General features: G+C 36.2%; 1 pseudogene; it reads right to left on the bottom strand.

Moving 5' to 3' along the window:
• Positions 1-5,475: 5,475 nt before the first annotated feature.
• LOC149191015 (hydroxyacylglutathione hydrolase cytoplasmic pseudogene) lies at positions 5,476-6,931 on the bottom strand (annotated as a pseudogene).
• Positions 6,932-8,244: the final 1,313 nt, after the last annotated feature.

The following is an 8,244-nucleotide window of genomic DNA, read 5'->3' as shown; positions in this document are numbered from 1 at the left end:
GAGATTGGATACCTCTGCCTCTGATTCAACCACTTCATTTTTTGCAGCATTTCCCTTTAATGGTACTTCTAACAATTATGAAATAGTGTTTCCATCACTGCCATGTTGCCATGTGTAGCCACAAGCCTCTAACCTGTCACAAATCTTTCTCACTAGATTTTTCTTCCACATCTTTAGATCTGCTATCTTCTTTTCCTTTGACTTCTTTGAGGTCTTCATGATTTCCTCCACTACCATCACTCTTATTTTTTTGGAATGAGATGATTATTGGAGTGCCAGTTTTGCAAACGGATTTATTAGTTATGTGATATTCCTATTATAGTCTTCACAACTTTGCAAGAATTCATGTTCACATTTTTCATTGTGGCATTCACTTTTTCCACTGTGAGCTAATTCCCATGACAGTTGATTGGAACCCCCCAGGCTCGCAATATACTGTAATAGGCTAGGGAAATTGTGCACTAGGGTGTTTTTAAAACAACCGATAAAATTTTGTAACATGATACTGGATGTGGGCACTTCCCTAGTTGAACATATTTTCCAAATTCCTTTGGGTATATCATATTGTATGCTTGTTTGAGGTGCCTTGATATGTGATTGATGGTCACACCTTTTTTTTTTAATATATCCTTTGGTTATTTTGGTGTGTAATTCTGAAAATAGTTGGAACTTCTATTCATAAGATCATTCACTATAGAAAATATGTTGCAAATTTGTACTGGCTGATTTTCAATTAAAAAGAGAATGCCTTCCACCATATGGTAATTAATAGTAGCAGACTGTCTAATAAAGTTTTGTGGGTTCTTTACTTTTAAATTTTTTAGCTCTTTAAATTTCTAGGGCAATCCATTATAATGAGCAAGGGTTAACTTGATGCTTATCATTTGGAAGTTAGGTTTTGAACTATGGCTTGGGATGTTTGCATTGCCTGTGGATTTTCCTACTTTGCAGTTTACATGTTCTTGATTTATTTTTTAGTGGAACTTGTGTCCTTAACTCTATTTTCTCTAAAGAGAGGTATTTCGATACCCAAACATACTGCTTGTAGAGATCTTGCCATACCCAATCAGGTTTCCAATCATACTGCCTGTAGAATGCACCTCTTTATGCAATATACTATCATCAAGCAACCTAAAATGGAAAACGTGGAGGAAATATTGCAAAGGTTTTGGATGCAAAAAATTCCAAATGCCATTATTGTATGTAAGATGTAATTAGGAAAAACTTGTTACTATTTTCCTTGTAGGCATGTAAAGGATAAACCTAGTATTTCATGTCAAAATTCATACCTTTTGTTCTATTAAGGTTTGAAGCTATTTGGTGTAGATGATACCTTCTTAAATCAAAGGTTACTTCTCATCAAAAAATTGCAGAGAAAATTTGTGTAGAAACCGCTGAATTTTCAATAAGATTTCAAATAAAAGAACACTTCTGTAGAAAGAAAAATTCAAGGAGGAGCACTTTCACACAAGTAAGCAGCCAAAAGACAAGACAAATTCAGAAAGAGGTGGGTGGTATTTATGTAGTGGCAAGTTTATTGAGTACCTTGAAATAAATAGTTATTTGAGGAAACATTTTGCATGCAATGATCTGTATTGGTGAGGGTATGTCTTTTTCACTTGCGCAATAAGTAATGTGTGGCGCTGATTTGGAGAATTTTAACGGTCACTAGAACTAGGAAAATGAGACCCATGTCGCCTTCATGCCAATGTATATGCTTACATCCATGATAGAAGTTGTCTTTGATGTCAAACTAATGTAGTTATGTCCTTATTAGGGACCGATATGTTCTCACCATGGCTTTGTAGATTTGTACTAGCCACTTAAATTTTTTTGAACATCTCCATTTACTTTATCTTGCTCCCTATTTTGTTCAGAGTGAACTATTTTTTTTTTTTCTAGGACATAATTGGGTTTAGAAATTGGGCACCTAAGAAATATGGTGTGTATGATTTTGAAACCTAAATGTCTCCAAATCAAGACCATTGGGATATACGGTTGCAGTGGCAATCATGATTATATTAATCCATAAGATTTTTATTCCTGGAAAACCATACGCATAAGGCATACAACATTTGTAAATGGATAAACAAGAAGAGGTCTTTTTCAACCTTTTGTCCCTGAGTGCAGGGTTTACATTTAAAGGATGTTAAGTAGTTTCAATATCAACACATGACCTATGAGTTTCATAGATTTCAATTCTCTTGCCTACTGCATGAGTACTTGAATGGTGTTTGGTTGCATAAACATTGGATGAATGAACACTAAGCCTATAAGCACAAGTAAGACATATAATCATCATCCTTTCTGATACATTTTTTATATTCGCAACTTTACTTACTAGCCTAGAGGATAAGATACCTAGAATGTTCTATATAACTTAGTTTCACTTCATGTTATTCGAGTCCAATGCCTCCTTAGGCTCCAAAAATACGTTGCTCCAAAACCAGTAACATAAAAAAATAATCAAGATTGACTTATACTAGAAGTTGTTTTAGATACTTGTGTATTTCTTGTGTTTGGAAAGTGACCCACATTATTGCAAACTAATAACAAGGTAACCAAATCCATATTATGATTCTTTCATGACATACTTTTAAATATTAAGAGTAATTGATGCTATGGGTCATTTCAATGTTAGAAGCAGATCCTATTAAGCTAAAGAAAGTGTTTCAAATTTTAGATTTGCTAATTCAGCAACAATAAAATCCACAAAAATTCCAAACATGCCCCAACTTATTACAGAACTATTTGTCGTGTAATAGATTTTTCATCTTTGTTGCGTGCAATATTATTTTTATTAACATGGAGCACAAATAAAATTGATGGATGTTTGCCCAAAGAATGAAACAACCCACATTACTCTAGATTTTAATGAACACATTATATATAGGTGTCATGGAAGACTGCTCGCTTGAAAGTTGTCTTAATAATTTTATAATAGTACCAAATGCATATCCAATTGTAAATTTAACATCTGTTTTTTGTTGCAGTGATGTATGTACACTCATAGAGTATTGTTTCTTATGAATTATAATTTTTCATCTTCATAGGATGTTTGTGGAAGTTGAAGAATTCACTATAGAGGCTAAATGTAGCTTTCAAATCCTACAAAAATGGGTAATGGTAAAGAGACTAAGGCATAGATTTCAAAGCCTACAAAAATAGGTGTTAATAAAATTATAAATTTGTGTACTTGGCATTCAAATTATCAATTTATGTTTTTCATGGATTCTGCCATTTACTTGATGTCAACTTCTTCGGAAGAGTTGCTTCTAGCAATTTGAAGATCTCCTCACCTAATAGATACTTCTCCCACACATTGAAATTGGCTAGAAAGGAAGAAATATTATTTAATGTTAACTGAGAGTAAATCTCCTTGGTAACTATGATAGGGTCAATATACATTAGGCCTAGCTCATATGCATGTATAAAGTTTCCATTTTGGTAGCCAACCAAAAAGTGATAGGCAGCTTGACCAAATGTGAGTTTAGATATAGAAGGAATAACACCTAGGTTGTCAATAGAAAGCATGATTATATAAGATGACATTCTGAAAAGGTTTGGTGCTTCAGAATCTTCAATTTGAAAATATTGTTTCTATTCCATCAGGACCTGAAGCAACGCTTGCCCCATTTGAAGCCAAGACTTTATACAGAGATGGAAAACTCTAGATTGTATTTCCTTATGAAAATAACGGAAGTATGGATTCTCCATGTACAAGAAGCCATGCAGGTAGGGGAAGGGCACTGTGTGTAGATATTTTTGGTGCAACTACAAATTTTAGTGCTCCCTTCAAGGAAGAAGTATCTCATAAATATTTTCCTCATAGGATCAAGGATGGTTTTACATAGTCTACTATAATAAACTAACCATTTTCATTTGGCCCAAACCCAACATAATGACCATGCCTATATATTGTTTCCTCATAGAACCGATGAGTTTGTTAGACTCCAATATCATGGAACCAAGTTACTTTGCTATTCATTTCAAATTTAAATTTCAAAACCTATATACTTGTTTTTAAAATCTCACTTGTCACTTTAGCCTAATCTTGGTTTATTTTTCATCATAATTCCTCTTGATGTTAAGGAAGTTAGATTGATTCTTAATGACAAAAAAAATGTGAACCATATTGAGCCCAAACTTAATCAATATCATCATTTCTATGTACTCGGAAGTCTGGAGTGACTTCAAAAACTCTAATATGTGCCCAGAAGAGTATTACATATTAGGCCCAACAACTTATTAATGTTAAACTAGTAAATCTGTCGGAGGATTGGCTATGGCTAAGAATTCACTTTAGAGGCTAAATTTAGCTTTCAAAGCCTACAAAACTAGGTAATGGTAAAGAGACTAAAACATAGATTTCAAAGCCTACAAAAATGGGTGTTAGTAAAATTATGAATTTGTGTAGTTGGACTTCAAATCATCCATTTCTATTTTTGATGGAGTTTTCCTGTAACTTGATGTCAACTTCTTTGGAAGAGTTTCTTCCTCCAATTTCAAGATCTCCTCACATGACATATACTTCTCCCCCACATTGACATTGGCTAGAAAGGAAGAAATATTATTTTTTGTTAACTAAGAGGAAAGCTCCTTGGTCACTATGATAGGATCAAGGTACACTAGACCTGACTCATATGCATGTATAAAGTTTCCATTTTGGTAGCCAACCAAAAATTGATAGCCAGCTTGCCAAGATGTGAGTTTAGATATCGAAGGAATAACATCTGAGTTGTCAATAGCAATCATGATTATATAAGATGGCATTCTGAAAGGTTGGTGCTTCAGAATCTTCAATTTTAAAAATTTGTTTCTATTGCATCAGTTCCTAAAGAAACACCTACCCCATTTGAAACCAAGACTTTATTCAGATATGGACAACTCTGGACTATCCTTTCTGATGAAAATAATGAAACTATGGACTCTCCATGTACAAGAAGCCATTCAGGTAGGGGAAGAGCACTCTGTGTAGATATTGTTGGTGCAGTTGCAACTTTTAGTGCTCACTTGAAGGAAGAAGTATCTCATAAATATTTTCCTCATTGGATCAAGGATGATTTTTCATAGTCTACTGTAATAAACTCACCATTTTCATTTGACCCAAACCCAACATAATGACCATGCCTATATATTGTTTCCTCACAGAACCAGTGAATTTGTGAGACTCTAATATCATGGAACCAAGTTACTTTTCTATTCATTTCAAATTGAAATTCCAAAACTTGTACACCTGTAGTTAAAATCTCCCTCATCCCTTTAGCCTAGTCTTGGTTCATTTTTTTCCTTAATTCCTCTTGATGTTAACGAAGTTAGATTGGTTCTCAATGAAAACAAAAAAACATGAATGATATTGAGCCCAAACCTAATCAAGCTCGTCATTTCTTTGTATCCATAAATCTGGAGTGACTTTAAAAACTTTCATATGTACCCATAAGGTTATTACATATTAGGTCCCACAACTTATTAATGTTAAACTAGTAAATATTCCTGAGGCTTGGCTATGGATAAGCCCACCAGGCCACTATGAATGGTTGAAGGCATAATGGTCTTGTTATCCTTTCACTGTCGCTCAACCCTGTTAAGTTTTTTCTTGATCCTTTCATTTTTTGGTTCAACAGTCATTGCACACTAAACATTCTTCACTATATACTTATGTCCACAAAAAAACCGAGTTGACTTGGGAAAGGAGGCCAATATTTTTCCTCTATTGAGGCTTAATTTTTTTTCCACAACCAAAAATGAACATGGTGTGTGCAAGGCCTTGGTAGTCATTGTCCTGCCCAAAGATAATTGATCACTGTGCTCTAATGCAATAGTGCAACCTTTGACATGATATTTTGCTCCACCATAAACTTCAATACATGGGACTAGTTTCTTAAGTTCTTCATTTACCCCTGCCTGATTTCAACAATGATGGGTAGTAAGAAAAAATTTAATGTTTGTCCCATGTACCTCTGTTGCCTGTGAAATATTTTGATGTTCTAGAGGATCAACACCTTGTACATCAATGGCCGCACTAATTAACAACAATCACCTTACATTCCTTTTTTGTTTCTTAAATTGTATTGAACAGACTAGCTAAAAGCCTCTATAGCTTCTTGAAATAATTTGATTGGAATTTGTGATGTCTTGGGGTTTTGTCTCTTTACATTGGAAGACCTATGTACATAGATTATCCATGCTTGAGAAGTTGGGCATCTTGCAGTTGTAACAAGTTTGGAATTCTTTCAAGAACATGTGAGGAATTGTATTTTTCTCTCACTCATTGATCCAAAATCTTTTTCTTATAGATGTGTTAAAGAATTACATGCATAAATTGTAGCTTAACATAGAAAACTTAATGTGCACATGAGATAAGAGGAGAAACACATAAATCATGAAAGAAGACAACAAGGCTTGATAACGGATTTCATCCATCTTGGACTACATCTCTGTGCCCTGATCGATCAATGGGGATGCCTTCATTCATTAAGTGGCATGAAAAAGAAGAGTACACGCATCAGTTACAGAAAGGAGTCTTATACCTCTAGACTGAAAAATGGCCAAAAATGTAGAACTCTGATGGAGAAATTGATAGCTCCATTGCATTCGTGGAATCGAGAAGTGCTAAAACCATATAAAATTTGTCAAATTTTGACAAAATGAAATTTCAGCCCTCCTACAAAATTCTCTCGAACTGTGTGCACTACCTCCTCTACCTGAGCACACTGAAAATTGTGTTTTAAATAAAAAATTCGGGCAGATTTCTCAATAAGCCAGTTGGCAGAATTGGTTAAGGTTCTGGTTAGTATGGAGGAGGTTGGGGGGTCAAACCCCACCTCCTCCCTTTTTTTACATAAAAAATAACTAAAATGTTTTTTAATTTAAAGTTTGGTTGGGTCGGGCCCGCCTTGGGTGGCCCGCCCACCATACCCATCTCTGCCATGGTGGTTGCAATAAATGAAGGTGTATGTTGTGGGTTGGGTCTGTGCCCCAAGGGCCAGCCCACCCAACTCCCTCGTAAATGGAGCCATGAACGTTCCGTGGATGAAGGTTCTGGTGGTTCTGTGAGAGTGGGGAGTTTCGTGGTGTGAGGTGAGGGACTCGTGGGAGGGGCCAGGGGTTGTGGCCCACCCCTCCACCAATTATTTGATATGGCATGAGTTGGTGCGGATAAGGGTTGGGGTGGTGGGGTTGGTGGCCCACCACCCTTTTTTTATATTTTTTTTTGTTACATAAACCAAACTGGGCATTTTTGAAAATTCGGTTTTGGACCAAAGGAGTCTTTTTAACGAGGCCATAATTTTGCCTGGAATCTGGCTGGAGTTTGCCTGATTCCATCTGCTAGAAAAAGTCCAAATTGCGCCTTCATTAATCCTGCTCAGTCATCAAAAAATCAGCCCAACTTTGACTGCCTCTATCTCCATCATCCAGACTCAGATTGGAGTGTCATTCACACCGTTGGAATCAGAGCAACGAGCACTTCGATCTGATGTCAAGTTCATCGTCTTTCTGCCACTTTGAATTTTCTTCTTTTTCCATACCACTATGTTTGAATATCCACCTAGATCAATCCTCCCCATTGAGGAGCTTTTGGACTGCCAAAAGCTTTATCAGTCAATTGGTAAGTGAGGGAATTGTTCCCTCACTCTTTCTTTTTCTAGCCATTTTGCCTTACTAGGGTGCATCCCCTTGAAACCAACTCGAAGGTATTCCACATCTCCCCGTCGTGAAGTCCTGGTTCTTCTGTCAAGGATGATGTCTTCATGTAACTCATCGAGATACTCTGGTGCAAAGTCATCAACTGTAGGAACTCTGCCCACCTCTTCGATGTCCATAATTAATGGTGGCTCATACAACTCTAAGTTCTCCACATTCACTATGGAGTACTTGTACATATATATTGGAAAGTCAAGACAAAAGGCATTGTTTCCAATCTTCTCCAAAATGGTGAATGAACCATACCGGATTGGTCACAACTTCTTCCCTTCTCCCTTCATCTTATCCTTGCTGATGTGGAGCCAAACTTTATCGCCCACTTGAAATTGATGGTCAACTAGGTGTTTGTCATGTCGAGCCTACCGGGCTTGAATTTTCTCCAACTACTCCTGTACTACTTGGTGAATCAACTAGATCTGTTGAATGAGCCGCTGTGCTTTATCACTGTCATCATGTCCACTGGAGTCATCTTCCTTTCCAAAGACCATATCAAAAGGGTTTTTTGGCAGCTAGCCAAAACATGTCTCAAATGGTGAATGA

This window comes from Pinus tabuliformis, chromosome 3_1 (genome assembly GCF_031772625.1).
Source record: "Pinus tabuliformis cultivar Carrire ecotype Pingquan chromosome 3_1, CPIR1, whole genome shotgun sequence".
Lineage (NCBI taxonomy): Eukaryota > Viridiplantae > Streptophyta > Pinopsida > Pinales > Pinaceae > Pinus > Pinus tabuliformis.
This window is presented reverse-complemented; position numbering and strand designations above follow the sequence as displayed.